Consider the following 8,926-nt stretch of genomic DNA (forward strand, 5'->3'; position numbering starts at 1 on the left):
TATGTGGAACACTTAGTTATTAAAAAGTTATATTTCTATGTATTAATCTTATTTTTTTTAAAATTATTTTTGTTTAATAATAAGTAAAGATTTTTTCTTTTTTAATTTGATGCTAAACGTCGCCTCAACATAGTTTTTATGTAAATTAACAATTTTCTTCAAACTTTCCAAGTTTTATACTATACAAAATACAAAGTCACATTACATATAATATTAAATCCTACAGACTAAGGTTATACTTGTATTTGTTTTGGTTTATGGTAGCATATGATATGTAATGGAGTAGAAAAAATTACGTGTGGTTGTACTTATGTGCTGTACACTTTTAGCGACAATATTGCTTCCCTCATTCTTTTGTAAGCGATTTCATTAAAAAGAGTCCATAAAACAAAACATTCTGTTTGATTGTAAAAAAACCAGTAGGAGAGTTGGCTTTTAAGTAAAATACATTGAAAAAAATCTTGATTAAATTAATTAATTATTTTTTTGTACACATTTGTAATATAAAAAAATCAGTTAATTCTGTTATATTATTAAAATACCAGTCTTGGTACACAAGAATGGATGTATATATATGTTAATATATATGAATAATAACCAAAATGCATTAAACATTTAGCAAATTTTTTATTGTCATTTTTACGGGTTCGTCGGAGTGAAATATTCATATAAAAAGACATTTTGATGATAAAGATGGGATCTATTTTTGTTAAAAAACGGTCTCAATGAGCTGCGTGGTAGTTACATGCTATAACTCAGCTTTAAGGAACATTGGCATCAGTCATAAAAGCATATGTGGTGATTTAAGCTAAGTAATTAAGATGTTTAGAGACAATTTAATATTTTTCTAGAGTTGTTAAAAAAAGAGGATAATTAACAAACCCAATTAATAATATTTTGAACTCTGCAATGAATTTTTCTTATCATGAAAATATTTTATGAGATCTTTAATTTTTATTTTCACTCACCTTTATCTCAATAATAAGTTAATTAGCCAAGAGTTTTGCCTGCTTACTTGTACAGTTGTTATAAACGTGTGAAGTGTTTTTTTGTAAACACAAACGATTTAATAAGTAAGGAATTATTATTCGAAAACACTTTTTCCTCTTATTATCTATTTGCTTGAGAAAGACAAAAAATAAAACAAGAGGTTTTAAAACTAAGAAGTGTATAAAAACGTTTCTTATAAAAAAATATCAGAGAAAAAAAAATGCGAAAGTTATTTAAGTGAAGTTTTGTCGATGATCGATTAACTACATCAATGTGAACTTGTTCTTGGAATATTTTAGCAAGAAATCGGACAGAAAAAACAATATATTTAGACTCCATTATTTTAAATGTTATTTTTCTATTTAGGTAATTAATAGCCTTAAAAATAAGGATTATTTCTATCTGATTTGTTTGTATCATTGGTAATTTGTAATTGGTATTATTATATTATTAATAATAATGCATATGACAGGATTAATTATTTTCTCAAAAATGTTTTAATCTCCAAAAACATTCAAGTTAAAGGCACTTACAAAAATTTAGAACGGAATGTTTACATATTAAATAATATTATTCCGTTTAAGAAGAATAATCAAAACAAGAGAGATGACCCACATTATAAGCATACGGTTAATTAGTATCGCCAGCGCCCCAAGTGGCCGAGATAAAAAAGACTCGCTAGCGAGCTGTGGGCAGAGGAAGTGGAGAAAGAGTCATATTTTATCTAGGAATGCAGCAACATTTCTTCATTTTAATTTGGTGGAAAACTATGAGTAAGTAAGTAGAGACATTTCCGAAGTGCCCACCGCCAGCCGAGGAGAGGGTTGATAGAGAGATGTGGAGGAGGAGAAGAAAGAATCAAGAGTAGGTCACCTTCCTTCTATATATGATTCACACCATCACCATCCATCATTGTCTTCGATATGCATATTAACAATTTTCATAGAATCCTACTCAAAATTAATTAACACACTTAAACTATAAATATTTTATTTCGGCCACCCTTCATACCCTGTAGTTACGATATATTTAGTATTTAACATTTAATATTATCTTCCTCAAGGTAGTATCCTTGGTCCCATCCTCTACACCGTCTATACAGCTGACGTTCCAACCAATCCTAACACTATCCTCACCACGTATGCCGATGACACATGTGTGCACGCTGTTAATAATAACCCATTAATTGTATCCCAAAATATCCAATCCCATATCACAGCCCTCGAAGATTGGTGTCGTAATTAGAGGATTAAGATAAATTCCAACAAATCCAATCAAATCACCTTTACCCTTCGTCGTAAACCTACTGACTGCCCTACAGTTTCATTTAATGATGTTACTCTTACCCCTGTCGAACAGATCCGCTACCTTGGACTACATTTGGACAAGCGATTAACCTGGAATCCTCACACCAGACTGAAAAGACAGGAAACTGCACGTCGATTTCGACTATTACAGCACTTACTAGACAAACGGTCAAAACTTCCAAACACATTACAAAAGACTGATCTACATGACTGTAATAAGGCCAATCTGGACATATGGAGTTGAGCTTTGGGGCTCCACTAAGCCTTCGAATTCCACTCGTATTCAATCCTTACAATCCAAAATTCTTCGTAAAATCCTCAATGCCTCTTACTTTGTCACAAATAAAATCATACATAAAGACCTTAATGTTTCCTATGTAACCGATCTAGCCCGAACCAGATATCACACCTTCCATTATAAACTCCCAAACCACTAAAATCCCCTAGTTTCTAACCTTGCATCCTCTTCCATTCCTGACAATCCTCCGAGGTTCGTGAAAAGAAGATGGCCACGAGACCAGCTAATGTAAAATGTCATTAGAGTGCTAACAATGGGTAGTTTCTCTACACGCCTGTAACACTCCAACTTATATAACTTATATCAGATTTACTAAATGTATTATAATGTACAGTTGTAAATAGCAATAAATAAATATTTAAAAAAAAAAAAATATTATCTTTTGTTCAACCAACCTCTAGATAGTAAATAAATTTTCTTTCTGTCACTTCATGTCTTATTTCCATTGACTTTATATTTATAAATATTCAAAAATAAATTGATCAATAAAAATATTTTACAATTCTGTATTGAAATGATTTAATAAATAAAGTAATTATTATTTTATTTATATTTATATTAATATATTAATTTATAACAAAACTTATTTTGTTATACTTGAATGAGGGGGAAATAATAGTTGTTTGTAAAATAGAAATAACTTTATGTCTTATTTCCATTGCAATTCATTTCAATACCGTCCACTAACAACATTCAACAAGCCAATGAAACATGAAATAACGCCTGGCCTTAGCACTTCATACAGTTGTTACAGTAATATTTTCGTGCAGATGTTTATTTAAAAAAAAGTCCATTACAGGCTGTTCTGTTGAGATCTCAGATAGCTCCTGTTAAACATTATCCGTAAAAAACACACTGGAAACAAATGGAAAAAAAAAATGTTTCATGGCCTCACACTTATATTTTCTCACTATCTGAGGATATTTTGATTATTTTTAAGCTTATTATAGGAACGCAACCTGGATTTTTACCAAGAGGGTCTTTGTTTAGTGTGTAATAACCATAATTACTAATTAGGTAAATAGTTTTATGAAGTTACGAATTAGATCTTTTTGTTGTTGGTTTTTAATAATTTAAAAATGGTGCATTCTAGCGAAATAGTTAATGTAAGAAATTAAACAGGATTAAATTCTGCGTCAAAGAAGTACCATAACATATTAATTTGGGTAAGTAGCATGTCGTGACAAAAAAACAAAACAAATTTATTTTCACATTTTATGTATAGTATTACATATGAATATAACCATAACACGAAAATGGATTCCAGGTGGTCCTAAAACGGTTACTGAGGAGTTAATTAATTTGGGTAAGTAGCATGTCGTAATCCGTCCTAAAAAAAACAAAGAAAAATACCAAATTTATTTTCAAATTTTGCCAAAGCTTATCAAGTAACATGTAAGAAATTTTCAGAATTCAAGAAAAAATATAAAGGTCTTTTTTCGGTTTTCGTCCAAATAGGTTTTCCGATTTTTCGCCTATCAGTCCTAACCATGGACCTTAATAAAAATACAATAAACTAAATAATAGAACATTAAATTAAGCGACAACTAAACCATCTAATTCCTCCCGAATCCAATCCTTGCAGTCCAAAATCCTTAATGCTCCTTACTTTGTAACAAATCAAAGCATCCATCAGGACCTCAATGTCCCATATGTTGCCGATTTGGCCAGAACCAGATACCAATCCTTCCTTGATAAACTTCCAAACCAACTCGTTTCTAACCTGGCTTCTCCTTCATTATCTAATAATCCTCCTAGGCGTCTGAAACGAATATGGCATCGAGATCTTCTCCTTCAGAAATGGGTAGATTCTCCACATGTTTGTATCATGTCATAATATCACTTACAAAAAATTATTTGATGTGTATATATGTATACAGTTGTAAATAACAATAAATAAATTATTAAGATAAAAAAAATAAAAACATTAAGCGGCAAATGAGTACCATAAAACAATAAATTTAAAAAGTAGTAAAATTGTAAGATATATTCGTATTAAACAAATCAATTAATATTTTGTTTAATTTTAATTTTTCAAAATTTTAATTTCGTTTATTGACAACAAACTCAAATGGAAGAATGGAGGGCAATCGGAGCATGGATTCAAGTTTAAAACAAAGAAAATGAACGTTCTCTAAAACAAAGACAATGAACGTTCAACAACGAAACAAACAAACTTATTCTAGAGAGACTTTTCGTAGATATCTAAAGCCCCAGCTTACTGTATGCATTACTATTCCAAGAATATTTGTCACTTGCGTTAACTTAATTATGTTATTTACTACAACATATGTCAATTAATAAGTATTTCCGACAGAAAAGAGGGTGATGGCTCTTTAATTCTGCCAACTAACTGGAGAAATGAGAACACGAATGGATTTGGACGATGAATCTATGCATTGCTTTAACTCGAATATGACAATCAAAACAATAAATGATCATATAGATATAAAAACAAAGGTGCTGAAGTTTCAGACTTTATATTTATAAATATTCAAAAATAAATTGACCAAAACAATATTTTACAATTTTGTATTGAAATAATTTAATAAATAAAGTAATTATTATTTAATTTACCTTTGAATAAATATATTAATTTATAACAAAACTTATTTTGTTATACTTGAATGAGGGACGAAATAATAGTTGTTTGTACTATAGAAATAACTCACGAATAATAAAAACTAATCACGAATTTCATATTGCGAATTAAATATTTCAAATATTGTCAGTCCATTCTCACGATTAAACATATTTTTGAAGAATGTACTCACTATTATTGCCAACAATTGACACGATAGGTCTGACCCAAAATTTATCAAAAGCTCTCACAGATGAATAAGCTAAAGTTACATTAGTGTTTAAATTTTTAAAAGCACATCGCCTTCTTTCTAAATTATAACACCTTTTCGATTTTAATTTTTTTTTTAGTTTATTATTTTTATTTTATTTATTATTAATTTTTACATTTGTATGAATCACGTTCCTGGTTTACATTTTTTGAATCACATGTGTGTATGGGGGGGAGTGGTGCGTGAGTGCGTGCGTGCATGTGTTGCGTTTGTAGCTTCATCATGATAGCATTCCATAGGCGTTGATGACCAGAGGGTTTTACGCCTTTAAGCAACAATAAACAAACAACGAAATTCATTCATGAAGTTTTGATTCCTGTCAGAAAAAAAAATTTAACGCACAAGGAAGATATTTTGCTGATATTCATGAAAGGAAGGCAATAAATAACATCGAGAGAAAGTACTGTTTCTTTAACAATGGCTGTGCAAGGGGAGATGATTTCTTCATGATGAAGCACAAGCTGTTTTTTCCACCATATTTTATATGGGCTGCCGAGCCTATTTACTCACATTTCAAAGAAAATATTAAATTTAATTCAACATCACTAACGAAAGTATATGTGATTTAATGGAGGTAAAATAACAAAAAAAAAACTAATACAATCGGCCTGACAACTAAAATAAAATCTATTTAAAGTTCGCGCGTTATCTTATCGATTTATTTTTTTAACTTTTCGGATATCTAACATCTTGGAGGTGCTGAAAATGAAGATGCAATTGGTTTTATGATCGCGCACACGCGAATCAATTTATTTTAAGTTTGCGGATTAGTTACATATTGGGATCCCTATGTATGTTTTCATTTTCACCAACTACAAAAACATGTAAACAAACTGAAATTAACTTAAGATTATAACCGTAGTTTATTTGTAAATAAATTTTTAAAAAAATTCTCAAATTCATAAAACAGCTTTGATATACAAGACATAAGAAGTATTCTGCACTGTTATTTCCTTGTAGTGTTAAATTACCTTTAAACTGTTCAATGGTTCAGCTTAAATTACCTTATATGCAGTTATGACTTAGTTTAATTGTTCTTAGAGCTAAGCTGTAACATATATAAGCGGATCTCGACTAAATGAAATCACAGTTGGACAAGATGAGTACCATCTTTGTGATCTTTCTATGCGCTGCAGTATTTCAACAGGCAGTCATTTGTAATGCAGGTAAACATAAAAGGAATTAGTAGAGTAAAGAATATAGATACTGAACTACTCTAATTTTTAGCTTCTTAGTTGTTGCTGTGGTACAATACCGTAGCAAAATTTATGAATAATTCTTATTTCTCGACGTAAACTGGTTCAAAAGTATTACTGAAATGCTATTGTAATGAAAAATGTGTAGATTTATTTCAGAAAAGCCCCTAATTTTTGATCTTTGTTGTATGTCATTCAAATTAAAATTTATTGTTGCTAACTTATTGAAAATAAAAAAATTGAATATCTGGTCATATCTTTATACTGTAAATTCATAGGACTATTCCATTTCCAAAGCAATAGTAATATAATTATAATTTTTGGCAGGTACTAGCCGTGGTTCTCAGTCTGCACAAGGTGGTTCCCAGGAAGCTAACATTGAGCAAAGAGGGGGCAATAACACCGATAACACCGCAATTGCTGATCAAGGAAGCCAGTTTCAGATCGTAGGCAGTTAGAAAGGTCAATGTTGATTATCGAAAAAGCAGTAGGTTCTCTATTCCTGCAGCTCGATAAATATTGGTATTAAGTTATATCAATTCAATAAAAATGTATTTGCTTGAATAATATAATAATACAAGAACGGATGTATTTTATTCACCTTTATAGTATTGAATAAATAAGAACCCAATTTCGAAAACATTCTGTAATATAGTCTTGTCAACAAACGTTTATCTGAAATAGAACATAGAAGTATTTTCTATTCATCATCTTCGAAAAATGCTTAGTTTTAATATAAGTCAAAAATACTTCTAAATGGTTTCATTTTAAACACCCTTCGGAACGTTAAATGACTGAAAAATTAATTGACGAGCTATGAAGAAGGTATATCATAAGCTGCTGATTTTAATTCCTAAAGTAGAGATTTAATGAATGATACTGCTTTATTATCTTTGTGAAGCTCCTGATACACATTATTGGGGTTTATTTACATGGGGAGTTAAGATTAGTTTTTCTTACCATAAAACTTAGAAACACTAACGATAAAACTCTTACATAGGTGAGATTGATGATCCTATTGATTATTCATTATGGGGAACTTGAGTTGTTCTATGTGGACCGTCCTTTTTTGTTTCTTTAATACTCCCTGTTGTTACTATGTTATGCTCTCTAGTTGTTATCACCATGAATGGTCCCCCCTGGGCTTCTTCCCGGATATACTGTCTAAGCGCATGTGGATACCTCCTATCTTTTACGTAAGTAATTTTATGTTGTTTCAGACTATTTTTAAAATCCGGAGGTGAGGGGCCTCCTCGTGTTGTATCGCATAGAAGATAGAAAAAATTAAAACATTAATTAATAAAGACTATAGATAATGTTCAAATAATAAGAAAACTGCCAGAAGACGAAAAAGAAGTGTGAGGGAGGGGGAGGGGGTGCATCAGAAGATGGAGTTATAAGGTGATGTTGATAGGGTTTTTGGAACCTTTCCTGCCCTGCCACCTCGCAGGAAGGGGGGATGGAGTGATAGACTGGAATACTGGATTGAAGGAAGCAGGGAGACTGTCAATGAATTTAATGTGTCTCCGTGTGATGTGTTGTTGTACAGTTTCTAGCTATAGTTCGTTATAATGTGCGTCATGTTAGATGTCCCTCGACATATCTTTTGTAGTGTTCTGTTTTGGTATTGTTGTAGTGATTTCAGGGCTGTTGAGTTGAGAAATTGTGGTTCGCCGTGTAGGAGTGATGGTCGTAGTATTACTTTGTAGATGAGTAATTTGAGTAGGAGTGACATCCCTGGTGAGTAGAGGAGGTGTTTAAGTTGGTGTTGTCTGATCGTTGAGTTTGGGTGCTCTGTTGGGAGTCTTCTTGTATGAGAAAGTGATGGCGTCCGTTTTTTGTGGGTTGATGTGAATGTTTATGTCTCGTAGTATGTTAGCGATAAGTTGGGCCGCTGCAGCGGCAGGTCCACGGCCTTGCCTGCATTCATGTTCGCCGAGTATATGGCTATGTCATCAGCTTATGCAGATATTTGAGCATCGTCAAATTTAGTCCCAACTATATGGGCAGTATATATGATGAATAAAACTGGGGCAAGGACCGAACCCTGACGGACACCACAGGTTACGGCTTGGGGGTGGAGATTTCAGTTTTGACCCGGACTGAGAAAGTCCGGTCACTGATGTAGGACCCAATAATGTCGACCAGTTGGTCCGGGAATTGGTGAAGCCTGAGTTATTGGATTAGTGTGGAGTGGGATACAGATTCAAATGCCTGTGTACAGTCTAGTAACCCGGTTTGTTCCGGGGGGTGACGCCGTGCGTGTCGCAGTGTTTGCGAATG

General features: G+C 32.1%; 1 long non-coding RNA gene across 1 annotated transcript; it reads left to right on the plus strand.

Annotated features, from left to right (window-relative positions):
• The first annotated feature begins 6,497 nt into the window (after nt 1-6,497).
• LOC106686692 (uncharacterized) lies at nt 6,498-7,239 on the plus strand. The gene is made up of 2 exons (XR_001344055.2): nt 6,498-6,613; nt 6,971-7,239. It is a non-coding gene; the product is annotated as an uncharacterized lncRNA (long non-coding RNA).
• The last annotated feature ends 1,687 nt before the right edge of the window (nt 7,240-8,926 follow it).

The sequence above is a fragment of the Halyomorpha halys genome, unplaced genomic scaffold (assembly GCF_000696795.3).
Source record: "Halyomorpha halys isolate HHAL.00 unplaced genomic scaffold, Hhal_1.1 Scaffold862.1, whole genome shotgun sequence".
NCBI classification, from domain to species: Eukaryota; Metazoa; Arthropoda; class Insecta; order Hemiptera; family Pentatomidae; genus Halyomorpha; species Halyomorpha halys.